Below are 15,470 nucleotides of genomic sequence, written 5' to 3'. Positions count from 1 at the left end.
CGACGCCACGCGGAGTGCCAGCATGGCGACCGTGTTGAGTTCCAACACCAATGCGACGATGAGAACTCAGCGAAAAAATATTTCGACGAGCTACTTTGGCCGTACAAGATACTCCAGATGAACAAGCAACACATCAAACAATCATGCGCATCGGAAAAGCGTTGCAGATGAGAGACTAGTCCTGTGGCTTTCCAGTACAGCTTTGCGGACCTGGTGTTCAGTTGAAGCATGACCTTCAGAAAATACAAATAGCATTAAGCGCAGTTCATGCGAGATTTGGATGCCAAAACATTTTCAGATGCACACCATGACAACTGCATACAGTTGTAAATTTTTTAACAGAAAGCGCTGAAGCGTTTCGCTGGAGATTCCGTGAGCGGGACACAAGGGCTCGGTGCACGTCTTTGTCAGTGAAGGCGATGTGCGACATTTACGTACCCGATGGGTAACTTGAGCAGTAGAGAATTACTGTGGCGAGTTACAGCACAGTCAGTGGTTGATGTAGTGTAAAATTCCTTGGCTACATGTTCGTCTGGGTGTAAGCGCTGCGGTGGCGTATAAGCAGTATAATGTTATTGAATTGGCATAAATTGTCGTCTATAAAATGATGGCTCTGAACTGACGCTGCGAAAACATCATCGACCTCGTTTCCCGCAATAACAATGTGGGGGGGGGGGGGATCCACAAAAACATCAATGTTTTTTTTTTGATGATATTGTCACGGGGTAGTGACGGTGAAGAAAGCAAGAATACAGTGGAATACAAAACTAGCTTTTATTGGGGGAACCTGTGCCCACAAAAACAGGCTACACTTATAGCACAACGATAACGGCGAACACGGTCGGCGATCGTCGGAAATCTGATCAGCGGGTCAAGTGCGTCGGCTTTTATACAGCAGTCATCGAATCTTCCAGACTAATCGTTCGGACCCGCATGCCTTCCACAAAGTTCTACAACATTCGAGCCACGCGATGAAATCAGATAGCACAAGGTTCGGCGACTACACAGCGGATAGAAGCATCGATAACTTTCCAGAAACTTCGGATACATGCAGACGCGTCCCGCGCTGTGCGATAACATTTGTTAGGCGGCGAAACTTGGTCGCCTGGTAAATATAAGTACACGTGTCAATATGAAGGGCGATCTTAAGCACTTCGCGTAGAGCAGTTGAATCAGCGTTGGCGGAGGACAGCCGTCAGAAAACTGCGGGCAAGTAGTTTAAATAACAGCCTCTGATAATTTTGGTTTTTGGATAATGTAGTTCAGAGCTATGCTAGTGCTTAATAGTCCTGCAGATGTTTAAGAAGCTGTATAATCTATTCGAATTGAACACTGGGCTACAGGTTTCGCGCAACAGAGCGCAGCAGTGGTACTGCTTTAGTAAACAGAGGCGTCTGCGGAAGCCTTAGTAATATTTCTATATATGTGTCTTTTACGTGTCTTCTACAAGTCACTGGACGTAGAACTGCAGGTCATACACTTCTTTTCTTTCGAACCCCTGGTACAGCTAAGTGAACGGGAAACCGAGGACACTTGTGCTCTCGGTCAAGTGTAGTGCCTTCTAACACATTCACAGTCTCAAGACGCCGTTCTGCCCGTTCTTGAATTCAGTATGATGAGCAGTCTCTTAAAAAAGCTTTCTGCCGTCGCGGACCCGACTGAGACGATACATCATGCGTAACTTGCCCTAGATAAGCTTGTGGTCTCAGTGGTGTTCGTCTGGCTTCGGCAAGTAAAGCATTTGATTGTGCGCATCGCGGAAAACCTAGTATTCATCGAAGAGCCACTCGATAATCTTTCTCTAGCTATGCCACCATTCGAGATGGAACATTGACCAAAGGCAAATCATAACGTACTATTGACGGTACCGTTGCTTGGTAAACTCGTAGAGTGATTGACTGATCACAGTCATGCCTGGAGCTGTCAGCGCTATCGCGTTTTCTAGGAGAGACCGGAATGATTGACGCACAGCTTTAACAGCAGGCCGCCAGCTGAGGCGGCCTGCTGAACATATATGTTCAACAACCAAAATATATATGCTGTTCTACTTCTGACATAGAAGAATCGTTCAGGTGACAATGTTTTAGGGACAGACGTGCTCTCTATCGAGAATGGTAGGCAATAGCTGCCGACTTACGTGCGTAAATTTGAAGACCAATCTTATATTGCAGCGTCACATCAACTGCGGCGAACAACATTGCTCGCAGATGCGGTCCAGCGCACCGCTACTTTTGTCCAGCGCTTGAAGGGCCAGTAGTCCACAAGGCGACATCGTCCACATAGATTGCGACACCTATCGAATGGATCTCTCTCTCAGGGCAACAGTGAGGTAGGCCTGCTGAAGAAGCGCAGTTGCAGAAGTGGCGACAGCGCCTTTCTCGTCTCGAAGGTCACGTGCGGACTTCTAGGCAGTGCAACTAGATGGCGCAGCGCGTCTAGAAAGAGCTAAAGTGCTCGCATGACGCGTTTCTCGGCGTTCACATGTTCCGGTGTGCGATGCATTTTAAGTGCCACCTCAGGCCTCACAGCGGCGCCGCTAGTTGGCGCGGAAAGAAGCGGGTTAGAGGAATCGCGCTGAAGTACACGTCTCGTAAAAAGTGTCGCTCATTAAGGCATATGCTTAAAAGGATGAAGGCGAAAGCCTGCGCACTTACGAGACATTCATTGCACTATTTCATATTTTCATTGTGATGTGTTGTTCTTTCCTATTACTTGTTTTCTTCCACCAAAGTTCGGGGCTGGAGTGCCTTAAATTATTCTAGCTTCATTACCCTGGCCTAAATTAACTTCGCCCTAACTAACACCAATAATCGCGGGTTTGATTACCACCAATCGTCGTGCGTGCTTGTGGCCTAATTAACTTTATCTTAATTAACTGTGTTTTAATTCGCGTTAGCACCAAATGTAGTGGGTTGGACTCTCGACCTTCACGACATCAACTGGAATCTAACTTAAAGATATGGTCGGCTCACCCATATCTCCAAGTGAGTTCGACTCCCACCGAAGGTCGAGGATTCGACTTCCGAGTTTGGTGCCATCATGACATAACGCCGGACGGTCAAATTTTCGTCGCATGAGCCATCTAAGGCTTTCGACTGAATAAATCGTTTCGACGGTGGCTGTACGTTTCGTGGATATTGTCGCGAAAGAGTATACCACGGGCCTCTTGGCGCTCCGGGAATTTTGTGGGCTCCTCGATGCGGGGGAAAACCTTGGTACACAAATAACCGCGACGCGCCGCGGGCATGTGCTGCCACTGCCGCCGCGCCTGACGTCACACATGCACATGACGCGTCCTCTTCCCACACTCGGCTGTCAAAATCTGATTAGTTACGGTCAGAGTGCTTTTGTGTACAGAGTGTTGACGCGACCATTTCTTGGCCCCTTAAACTATGACGCTTATTGGGTGATGTCGGCCTGCCTGACTGGTCGGAGTAACGAAATAACCCATTGATGGTGAAGCCTGCGCCTCCCGCCGGTCCGCGGGTCCCTTGGATGCCGGGGAAACTTATTTAAGTAATAGTTTGGGGTAGTTTTGAAGTGTGAGCAAGTAGACAGCAGCCGACGGCGCAACTTCACCAGGGGAGAACAGGCCGGTCAGGCAGGCCGTCGACGACGGGTATGACGTCGTTTTGTTTGTAGATATTTTCGTACAGTTAAAACTTGAGGTAAAATGCCAAGTGAATAAACAAAGTTGTTGAAAGGCTACTCCTCGCCGTCGTATCTGCGGATTTGGACTTGCCCCTGCCAGAGCTCATGCGTCTGCTGTCTAACGGCGGCGTCACTTCGGTACAATATACTGATTAACGACATTACCGGTCGACATTCATGGTCAAATGAATTTTGCCGCTTTTCATTTATCAAAATTTACTGTGAGACCTTTCGCTATTCATTGAAGGTCATTGTTATGTCATTTTCTTCCACTGTCATGTTGGTCAGTGGCCAAAAGCAACTGAGTGGAAAGTTGGACTGTTGATGGGATCGTTATTCTTTATTTGCGCCAGCGACTAGTTGTTTGTAAGGTTTTGATCCTACAAGAAATATTACGCCAGAATACAGGTAAAATACCATCACATGTGCTAAGAAAACAAGCAACCCCTCCTAGCACACATATAGGCCCCGCGTACTACTTAAAATGCACCTGAATTCATGTTCTAGCGGTGCTTTAATGATGCATTGTATATGCAATGTCATTGCTTTGTCATTTACAGCCTTCTTTTGTGAAGCTTACACACAAAAAGTCAGTTTCGAGTAGCAAATACAAATCACAGATAAAAATAAGTTAACTCCGTGCATAGCAGTGCTTGCGGTTCCTAAAACTTCTCCAATTTTGATGACGCAGACAGGATCTAGTGGAGAAGAAATACAATGTGCTTGTCTTGGCAAAACACTTTTTGGAAAAATTGCATACGACAGAAAACAGTGTGTTTTTCTTTATATTTTGCAAACGAAATTGTATTGCCCTTTCAAAAGTACTGTGTATACTAATGGAGTATTTTCGTTCTTCCACCATTTTTACTTCCTCATACCTCTTATCGCAGTATAATTTATCCACTCGGTCTACACCCTGGCTAACATGTAGTTCATTGTTTCTCCTCCTATTCTAATGTTATCGTCATCATAGTTGTCATCGGTTCAGCACCCTTGGGCGCTTTAACGCAAAACTATTCCAAACATTTCTATTCAAATTCTGCAATCAGCCCTCCGCGATTGGTGAAAACTATTTGGGGCCACCACCCCTCCACCCGTCTTTCACGCAACGTCACGAAAACCGCGATTGCTTCCCATCTGATATGACATGTACACACTGATTATGCGTGATATGACCGGACAAATGAAAAATCTTTATTTCTGATTCGACGCCTTTTCCCCGTTAGCCCTCGACTATTGGTCAAATGTTTTCGGGCTTGACCCACTTCACCTGTCTGTCACGTGACGTCCAAGAACCGCAAAAACTCACCGCATCATAGTGACGTTAGGCGTTGAAGGTGCATTATTACGCCGAACAAAAGTGGATTTTCTTCTGAACAGCCGCAGGCGGCCCCGTTCCGAAAGGAATACAAGATGGCTGCCGCCGATCCCTGAGGCACTGGCTACTCGCACCTGCCGGAGAGGATAGGTTTATTTGCGTATAATAAAACGTTTCGCGTGGCAGTGTAACGTTTCCGAGCACTTTTGTAACGTTTACGACCGCGTTCTACAAACGCTCTTTTGCTGAGGATCCGTTTTAGTGTCTTCATAAGCTTCCGTTGCATGCTGCCGCGATTTTTGACCAGCCACCGCCAGCTAAGTAAGGGAAAGCGGACCAATCGCAGACGCAGGCACCACCCTCTTCATCCGGTTATCGATATTCAGTGTAGTGGCTCGGTCCCATCGTATCTCTTTCCACTTGAGCGTGCTCTTCACCTCTTGTCAGCCAATTGGATAAGTCAAGCCGCTCACTGTAGGTAATGTGATTCGTTTTTCAAGCAAACAAAAGTTACCTACTATGAACGAGAATAGCGTTTGACTGGTCTGTTCAGACAACCCTGCGAGTGACCGCCCGATGCTTGCGTTGGTGGTTACGCAAGTTCGACGTCAGGAGATTGGAATAAAAACAGATTGGAATAGCTTTACTTTATAGCGCCTCTTAACTGCAGCTAAAACGCTTCAACGATTGACCATCTCCAGTTTAAGTAAAAGGCACGCCTGACATTTGTTGGGAGTCTTGAGACTTCAATAATTTTATGTGTGAAGATACCGCATTTTGCCCTCGTATATACGATTTTGGATTTTGTCGTGAAGCGCGGCCATTCTGTTCGACTCCCATCGCAGCATTTAGCCTGGTCAGGGCGTTGAAAGAAAAAAAGACTGATAGTGAAAAAATAAAAACAAAGGTAAGGAGGTTAACCACAGAATGTCTCCCGTTAAATACCCTGCTCTGCTCAAGGGAGAAAGGAATATGACAGGCGAGAGAAAAAAATTTAAAAATAAAGTGAAGCATAACACTATAAAACTGTGTTCGCGTGCGCTGGCAGACAGTCTTTGGAAGGCGCTTGCTAAGGCGTGTCACAGACTGTCAATGCCACACAAAGCAATGTCAATGTCACACAAAGCTTCACACAATCATCATTTTTCGCGCAATCCCGTATCTGTTAGGTGAAGCAGCGCCATTACAGTGAAAAAAATTTTTTTGTTCTCTTCAAGCTGATATGCAGTACCGAGGGCAGTGCTGCTCTTAGGGATTTAAATAAGGCCATTAGCGAAGACTGTCCGCAGTCGTTTCGCTGCACCGGCAGAAGTCACAAATGGGCTGCTGGACATTTTGGTGATCAAGGAGAACGCATTTGGAAACGATGCTCCAAGCCATACAGGTTGCGGGGAAACCTCCTGGAAACATAGAGTGCTCATGGATTGCATACCGCCTCTGTAGATTTCAGGTGTCCACCTTGAGCGATGCAATTACTCCGCCTACAGTGGTCACCGTTCTACCTTAAGACAGAGACCAGTATTTTGACTAGTACCCTTGCATAATGACGGCGCCCTTAAGGGTAAGTAAATCATGATAATGATCATTTTGCTGCCTACTAATAGGACCAAATATTTGTGCTTATTTCTCTCAGCTAAGCTTCCTCGTCACCGGAGGTAGACACGCAGCAGACCTTTATGTTTGAACGCAAACGCTTGATAAGCAGGGTAGGCTGCACGTAGCATTTCATAATTAAAAGGCCGTACAATAATATTCTTAAAAGGGAATATACCTCTATACACGAAAAAATAGCATCTTCTTTTTGTCTAATTTGCCAAGTAGAGCATTACACGTAAGCCCAGCGTGGAACATTGTGTCGAGCTTTAATATTTTTAAACATGTGTGAGTTACTAACAACAAGCACCAAAACAACAACAAGAACATCAACAAGAACAACAACATCACCAATGTGCTAGGCTGTACAGAGCTTGCGGTTGACTGACCCTCCCTCTTTCTCTACAAGTAATTTATTGTAGACGCTTCACATTTTCCTTCTCGCAAGCTTGGTTAGGCCATTGTAGTTGGTATACACTCGGGGAGCTTTGTGGCGCCGTGCGTGGTAGCAACGCTGACAAAGCACCTCTGCGCCAAACGCCACCAGGGATATGCCACATCCAGCGAGGTAAATGGCAGCGTAGTCGTTGAATGGAATGTCAAATGTTGCGAAGGTTGTCCGGTCGCTGCAGGGCGTGACGTCCTTTCTTATGAATTCCCAAAAGAGCCCAGACTCTTGCAGCGCCAGTATGAACCTTCGATGATGGTGCCTGCAATATAATCACTGAATATCAAAAAGTGGAAGCGTGAAAGTGCACACTGAAAGGAGGTGCTTTGGTAGCTCCATTTCAGTCCTGTCATCGTCTGAAGATATTCCTAATGGTGGGCAGCGCAACCATGATGAAGGACACAAGGAAGCGCACGGTACGATTGCACTTCATTGTGTCGTTCGCCCGGGTTGCACTGCCCACCCCTAGAAATATGTTCAGACGATTCTTCTTTTTGCACAACTTCGGTTGCGCTAAAGTACAGGTATATTACTCCATATGTTATGACCTGCCAAGTGAATGTCCTAAACAAGGGATTTTTTCCCCAGCCTCGTTTGATTTCTTAACGTCGCTGTCATTGTTCTCCATTCCATACCTCTACGGAATGGAGAACAATGCCATAGCTTGCTATGGCATTGTTCTCCATAGCAAGCTATGGCGAGGGCTAGCTTGCTAGGGAGGGCCGTAGCTTGCTTTCAAGCAGGCCTGTTATCTTCCAAGGTTCAGCGCTGTTGGTTAGTGCTGGTGTTGCGGAAATGGAAACTGGTTTTAGATACGTTCTGCCTTGAAGGATTTCCTGAGGAACATCTGCTTTAAGCGATCCAACCCATGGCTATTTGTCTGTAATGTCTCACTTCCCCTAATTATTTATCAGGTTCTCATTGTTAAGAAGTTATTTTCTTATTATTTGTGGGACCGAGGGCCCCGTTGCAGTCTTTCACTTTGGGACCCTCATCTTGTATATTGTCTCTTAACCATTCATTGTATTTAAAGAATAATACACTGAAACTCAAACTGAAACTGAAGCCAGGCAATGTTCCATCAGACGTAGACTCACTGGTCCCCGCTAGCACTATGCACTCTAACCACACAGCTAAGTAGATGACAACACGTGCTCACCGTGTGAACCTTAACACTATACAAAGGTCACATGCGGCAGCGTATCCAATAACTTTAAATACAGTGGTATAAATAGGTATTATGGCTCACGGCCAGTGGCGTAGCCAGCAATTTTGTTCGGGCCGGGGGAGGGGGGGGGAGGGGCTCATGATGCAGCTCGGCCTCCTCCTTATAGAATTTGGCGAGGAATCAAATACATGAATAATAACTGCATTATCATTGCCAGAGATGCTGCAAACGAATTCTTGAGCGCTACGCACTGTCAAGACTAGTAAAGCATGTATTTTTTTCATAAAAGAATATACTCGTATGTGCCAAAAATTGTGCCAGAAATAACGGATACCAATGCTTCGATGTTTTTTGTCTATTTAATAAGGAAATTATATATCACACCAGCTTTAGAATTATATCAGTTCGAAACCAGCGAAGCAGTGAGTGACGTTGATTTAAAAAAAAAATGTAAGGGCCATGAAATTAACAAGCTGAGGACAAATATGTTAATGAAACGTTGACAGACACGAACCATGTTTACGTTTTTTTGCATATGCAAAGGCCAAGGAAAAATCCTAATGACGTTGTCATTTGTGCTAATGTATTGCGCAGGAGCAGTTGTCACCGGTCGTGCTTTGTAATGGCACCGAAATTATAGTCGCAACAGAGAGCACATAAAAAAAGCTGGAGTTCTGAAGAATATACGAGGGCGAGTCAAATGAAAGTGAGCCAATGCAAATATGTGACAAACGGGGTGCTTTATTTACAGGTAGTCTCCATAAGCATTTATAGATTTGTTTCGCTGACTAACGAGTTGCGTGATTCTGGTCTGATGAAGCTATTTGGGTTGCTTCTTGACAAAGTCCGCAACTGACTATTTCACGTAATCGTCGGACACGAGTCTAGTTCCCTTACGCTGGTTTTTCAATCGCCCCAAAACGTGGAAGTCGCAAGGCGACAAGTTTCTCGCTTGAACTTTGCCAGTTTTATGTTAACCACATCAACGATGTTGAGACGGGCATTCTCGTGGAGCAAGATGACCTCATTCGTAAATTTTCCACGTCGTTTATTATTGATTGCGGCACACAGCCGATCCGAAGTTTCACAATATTGCAAATGATTGATAGTCTCTCCAGGTTTATCAAATTGGATCAGTAGTGGCCCCTGATGATGTAAAAAAAAGTCAACACCTTTCGGGCGGAAATAACCGCCTTTGCATTCTTTGGGAGTGGTGAATTCAAATGTTTTCACTGCAAGCTTCGCCTTCATGTTTCAAGCTCGTAGTGGTGGTACCGCGATTCGTCCCTGGTCACAAGTGCATACAAGAAGTCGTCACCCTCATTGTGATACCAGATCAGATGAGTCTAGGCAGCGCCGAACGCATCCGTCTTCTGGCAGTAGTTTAAAATCTTGGGCAACCATTGCTCACACATGAGCCGATAACCGAGATGTTCAAGAATGATGTTGTGAACCGAACCTTGACTGATGTTCACACGCCCTGCCTGTTCATCGATGAATATCCTTTGTTCATGTTTAATCTGCTCATCAATCTTTGCGAATATGTTGGGGGAGATTGCGCGGTGGCTTTAACCGGGTCTTGGATCGTCTTTGCAACTATATCTCCCTTCTTTGAGCCATTTCCTCCAACGCTTCACTGTGGCCAATGGAATGCAATGTTCAACGTACACGTGCGGCATCCATACGGCGACTAATTTCATTTTTGGAAACGCCTTCTGCTGTCAAATTGTTACGACACCGCGCTGTTCTGCTTTTGGAGCGTCCATTACGTCACGCAACCATATTCCACCCAGTGTATGATAGCATTAACGAACATTTATCCTCACACCTGCGTGTCACTTTCGTAAATGATAGAAGCCTGTGTGCTACGCGCATGCCTCACGGATAAACATTATTGAACGGCGTTTGTTGACTCACTTTCATTTGACTCGCCCTCGTACATTAGAAATGCGAAGATACATTAGGATATACAAATGCGAAGATACAGCTTGATAAAGGGCAAGAAAGTGCCACTGGAATGTTCGTTGCACGTATACACAAAACCTCGCAAGAAGATATTTAAATATAAATATAAGCTCCAATAAATCTACGTATCTAAGAAAAAGTCTCTGTATATAAATGCGTCAAACAAGGCAAATAAACATGTTGCGCAATAACAGATTCAGAGATCACAGAATCCTAACGCCCGCCACTCCTCCCTCCACTCCCCCTGGCGTATCGCCCGCGATGGAAGGCGGCGGCGCGCTTTCTCCCCGCTTTCCTCCCGTGCGCACACGATACTGAACTACCACCATCGGCTCACCCATGCCTTCCCCCCGCCCCACGTTTTGATTCGCGCATACAGCATGCGGCGCGCGGTCACAAGGTTATGGCCCTTGGACTTTGGAGGGAATATGAGGGTGACGGTGATGACAGGAATGCGCCTGCAGTGTCCGTATAATTGCTATCGCAATGATATAATAGGACTATCCGGCAATTGAAGCGTCCTGGGACGCATTACTTTCCGCAAATGAAGAACCAACAACCTCGAACTTTCACCATGCGACAGTGCGCTGCGCTGCAACGTGTTCTTTCTTTAGTTCGGCGGGGGAATCGAAGTGAAGAAAAGCAAGGGAAAGCATGTTGGCCACAATCGAATGGCTACTTTGGGCACCTAATATGGTTACCCAAGGAATATCGAAAAAAACGTGAGTCACTTGTTCCACAGTGGCCCATACGCATACTGCTCGGTATCCTACACTGGCGAGACAAGACTTTCCGGAACGGTTGCTCCCATGCGAACGCGTTTCAATCCGTCGAGTCCCCACAGTGGTGGCGGCGAGCGACTATTATTTCTTTGTCTCGTCTGCTAGCCAGAAAGCGTCCAAAACTCTTCCAGGCTAAAATACCGTTGGCCAGAGAAAAATAAGCACGCATCGAACGTGCCGCGTGGTGGTCAGGGCAACAAGAGAGAAACGCATGCACTTTGGCTGGCGCCGGCAGTCTGCGGGTAGCGAGAACAAAATTGAAGAGACTCAATGTGTCGTCGCCAATAAAAGTCAAAGTTGAAAAAATAGATAAGAACTTCGTTTCGTTTGCTGGTTTTTGTGTCGTGACATGGATGCTTTGGCGGAGGTGAATGAAAATGTTGACATTATTTTCTGTGACATCACGGCACAAATGAACCGCCACAACGCTTCGTCTCATTGGAGCTCGCTGCCTGCTTTGGCAACTTGTCTGATAGTGTGTTGATCTGGCATGTCTCATTATATGTTCCGATGTACGACTTTAGAAAAGTCAATGCACCTTTGGCGTCAAATGTTTATAAGAACATTAAACGCACAGAGACCCGAAATTGAAAATATAAAGCACGACTTTGTTTAATCAGCTCATCAACCTTTGCAATTATGCGCAAACATTGCAATTATGCCTGTGCATCTTTCGCATCAAAAATTTATGAGAACTTTATACCAATATAGTCTGGGAATTTATATCCATGCGCTCCGTAGATTCTACGCCCTAAATGAGATGCCACGACAAGCCCGCTCACCATCAAAATGCCCTCGAAACTTTGTGCTTAGATGGGGCTCCTAGAGTTATGTGACTCCCGGTGCATGTGTGTGACCTCGAAATCTAGACCGACTTCGTAATGTGCGTGCTGAAATGTCTTTTTCAGTGTGAGAAACACATTTTCGACGAAATCTAGAATGATTTCTGGCTCCGGGGATTGTTTTGGTCGGTGGTGCATGGACAACACGAAAAAATTTCGGGGGGGGGGGAGGCTGAAGCTCCATAAGCCCCCCCCCCCCCTGGCTATGCCCCGGCTCACGGCATCTGCCGAATTTTAGAAACAACGTGTCGAATTGTATTCAAATTAGTTGGTAAGGAGGGACAGGCTCTGTAACGTAATTCTTTTTAATTTATACGGGTGGTACCCTAAGCGCTGCGAATCACGCGGGGGTCAGAAAAATTAAGGTTCCACGAATTCACAAGTCGTGGTCAAACAGACAGATCACGCATGACCGATTGTTTTTCGCATGTATTAAGGATCCACGCAGAAAACTGTGTACCAGAACCCGACTATTCTTGCGACTAACATGGGACATTGATTTTGCAAGTTGTATGTGTTACAATTTCTTGTGTCTTCGTGAGGGCAAGAAGCCTGCGCGCTCCCTCCCTTTCTGCGTTCCTGCTAAAAGCTGAACTTTACATAGTCATTCTACCACCACCGCACTACCTCTTTAGCAATATGACAATTTGCATCACAAAAATTATCCGCTAAAGACACATAGTGTTAGCGCAAAGTAGTAGTGAAATAGTGGCTAATCAATCGCCTGTGGCGATAAGGCATGATCCTGAGCACCCACTGCCGAACCATTGCGCTCTTCAAGCTGCAACACTCGCATACCGCTAAGTGTCGGCACAAATTGACATTTTAATCAAAAGCTATCGATGGCGATGCAATACACAGCTTTTTATGCGAGGTATTTTTAAACACGCAGCTTGTCCAAACCATTTTTCGATGAAAAGCACCATTGTACAAGCGTTCTTTCAGTGGCGATGTACACTTTTTGTCGGAACAACGAAAGCCTGCATTCACACTCACTTACCTCATGGGAAATCTGATGTGTGTCGGTAGCCACTTCAAATACTGTAGGAGTTCTTCATCACCTACCACAAGACCGGCCGAACAGCCGTTGTCTTTCTGGAAACGGCGGCAAGACATCACGATTGCGTGCGACCCTTGTTCAGCGAGTGGAAAGCAGAAACCATTGATGTCGTCAGTAAGGCATGTCTTGTCGCATTTCTTCAGCGCTTGACGCAGGGACATTAAGTGCGGCACGTTTCCGTTGAGGCCATCAATAATGCCGGCAACAAAAAAATTCATGCACGGCAATATGTTGCCGGTGTCCAAGCGTGACGCAAATGCTGCCACGTGCCTTATTTCGGATGAAAGGGTGGGAATGCTTCGAGACGCGGTGATTTCCGTCTTCGTGAACTGCACTAACACTAACATTGCGAGCATCCAGGCAACAAGAGATACTCTCACAAGGACCGACTTTGGCTTCTCTACTGCCACCGGACTCTGGGCCAGATAGGTTCCCAAAAAGAACATGATCCATCCTGCATGATCGATAGTAAACGCGGAGTGTCGGCTAGCCTGTACAGCGACTAACAGGAGAAACACGAGAGCCAAGGGAAACAATGCGAGAGAGATCTGCAAGAACGACAACCACGTTGACGAGAACGACGGACGCAACGGCGAGGCTCGACGAGATAGAAAGCAAAACGAAGACGGCAGCTGCAGGACGTGTCCGTAATACGAACTCAGGCGAACGTGGTTTGGTATGACTGTCAGGAAATCCACGCGTCGGTCCAGGAGCAGCGAGTCGGTTTCGTTACTGTTGCACAGCTCGACCAAAGTAGTATTGGTGGCGGCGTAAGCCAGCTTTATGAGGGGCACGTACTTGTCTTCCCGGAAACAAAGCCTGGTGCCCTTGTCGAGCACCGCGAAAGTTATACGGTCGCCTTTTGGGTACTTGCCAGCACGTGGCATGCGTTCTGCATTGATCGCGTCTTCGACAGCTGCGAACATGCGACGTTCCTCACAAGACCGGTAGCCGTCCAGTGGCACGTTGATTTCTGCCTCAGTCACGCTAATCACTTGACACAAGTGTCCAGAGAACGTGCTTAAAACTTCCTCGTGCTCACGGACAGCAAAAAGCCACTGAATGTTCGAGTGGTACCTCTCGAACGATGCAACAATTGGTATCAAATCTTGCAACAAGTTGGCCTCGTGCACGGACACAAAAACTACACCCTGCCCAGGAAAACTGCTGTCACTCTGTGTTACGTGCCTAGCGAAATGTTTGAGAGAACTGCGCCTTGCAAGGATATTCCACGTGGTTACTGAGAATGGATAGGTTGCATTGAGCTTGAAGAACAGCGCGGTGTGTTCTGAAGAGGTGACCACGGCAACGGAGGATGATGGACTCGCGAGCGCTTGGAGCATGTCGAGCGCCAAATCACCAGGTTGTCCGGAAACTGTTATTAGAGAAATAATTAGCAAAAGGGATGATTTCTCTAGTGGCATGACTTTTCTCATTCACCTAAACAGTCATGCACAGCCCCAAATGTTCCTTTCGCCTGCTCGGCTATGCGACTCGCCACATACGCGATATAGAAAAGGCGTTCTGCTGGGAATCCTGTCGGCAGCGCAAGTGGGCCTGAGATTACCTTGGCATGGAGCAAAAAAGGAGCTCTTTTGGAAAGCTCTTCCACCCATACTTTGCACTTAGATGATGGCATGTCTATGTTTCATCACTGAAGAATTTGTGCTGCGTATGTTTTTTACTAATATTTTACGGAAATGGGAGTTCGCACGCTACCATGTAAAGCGACTGACCGTACCGATTTAAAGTGGTAGGAATAAGGCAACGTGAATTATAGAGCAAACTTTGGTTTCTAGCTCTTGTTTAGATTGAAAGGCGAAGTGGAGCTGAGGCATCACGTACTTTCGTAAAGCGGATCATCACTTTTCTATTAGAGCAGCATAATGAGCACCAAGGTAAGAGAAAAACAATCAAGAACAAGAGCAATTTACGAGGGTTGATAAAAGTTGGAAGTCCGTGTGGATTGTGTTGGCGGTCTATTTGATGTCACTGCGAAAGGCCTTGCTGTTGAAGTAACCATAAAGTGGGCTACTACTGCTAATGCTCTTTCAAAGCGCTGCTCAGCGATGCAATCCTGCATTTAAGATCTCTTTTCTGAAGAATGTGCTATGCCGTGCTCCGCAAAGCTTTTACGATGTCGTCCGCGTGTTCATATATTCGCTTACCAGCGTATTACAGCGTAGAATAGAACGCCTGCCATATCGATCACTGAAGAATGGCGCATGTAGCTCTTACGACATCTTTTGGGGAAACTTAATTTACAGCATTCACGTCTGCCTGTGAGGCACAGTTGGCTGAGTTTCAAGAAGTAGCTTTAGGGAGCCCTTTCAAGAGATTCACACAACATGAAGGAAGAGTAGGAGGAGCAGAAAATAAAGATAGAAGGCAGGGATCCTAATCAGAAATGCGCCTGGTTGGCTACCCTACTCTGGGGGACGTTAAAGAGGGAATAGGAAGGTGAGATTGAGAGAGGGATGGCGGTGGGAGGAACGCCGCCATGAGCTCCCGCACGCATGCGGAGGGTCTGAGCGAGTCAAAGACGTTCGCATATATCTCGAGAAAGACAAAAGTGCCTTCATAGCTTTGTGGGCCGACGAGTGATGGGGACGGTCTTTAAACACACGCACAGACCGTCCAGAC

General features: G+C 46.4%; 1 long non-coding RNA gene across 1 annotated transcript; it reads right to left on the bottom strand.

The window, feature by feature from the left end:
* Positions 1 to 6,805: 6,805 nt before the first annotated feature.
* LOC135921228 (uncharacterized) lies at positions 6,806 to 13,468 on the bottom strand. Its single transcript, XR_010570497.1, has 2 exons — positions 12,768 to 13,468; positions 6,806 to 7,272 (listed from the first exon to the last, which is right to left on the bottom strand). It is a non-coding gene; the product is annotated as an uncharacterized lncRNA (long non-coding RNA).
* Positions 13,469 to 15,470: the final 2,002 nt, after the last annotated feature.

The sequence above is a fragment of the Dermacentor albipictus genome, chromosome 8 (assembly GCF_038994185.2).
Source record: "Dermacentor albipictus isolate Rhodes 1998 colony chromosome 8, USDA_Dalb.pri_finalv2, whole genome shotgun sequence".
Lineage (NCBI taxonomy): Eukaryota > Metazoa > Arthropoda > Arachnida > Ixodida > Ixodidae > Dermacentor > Dermacentor albipictus.
This window is presented reverse-complemented; position numbering and strand designations above follow the sequence as displayed.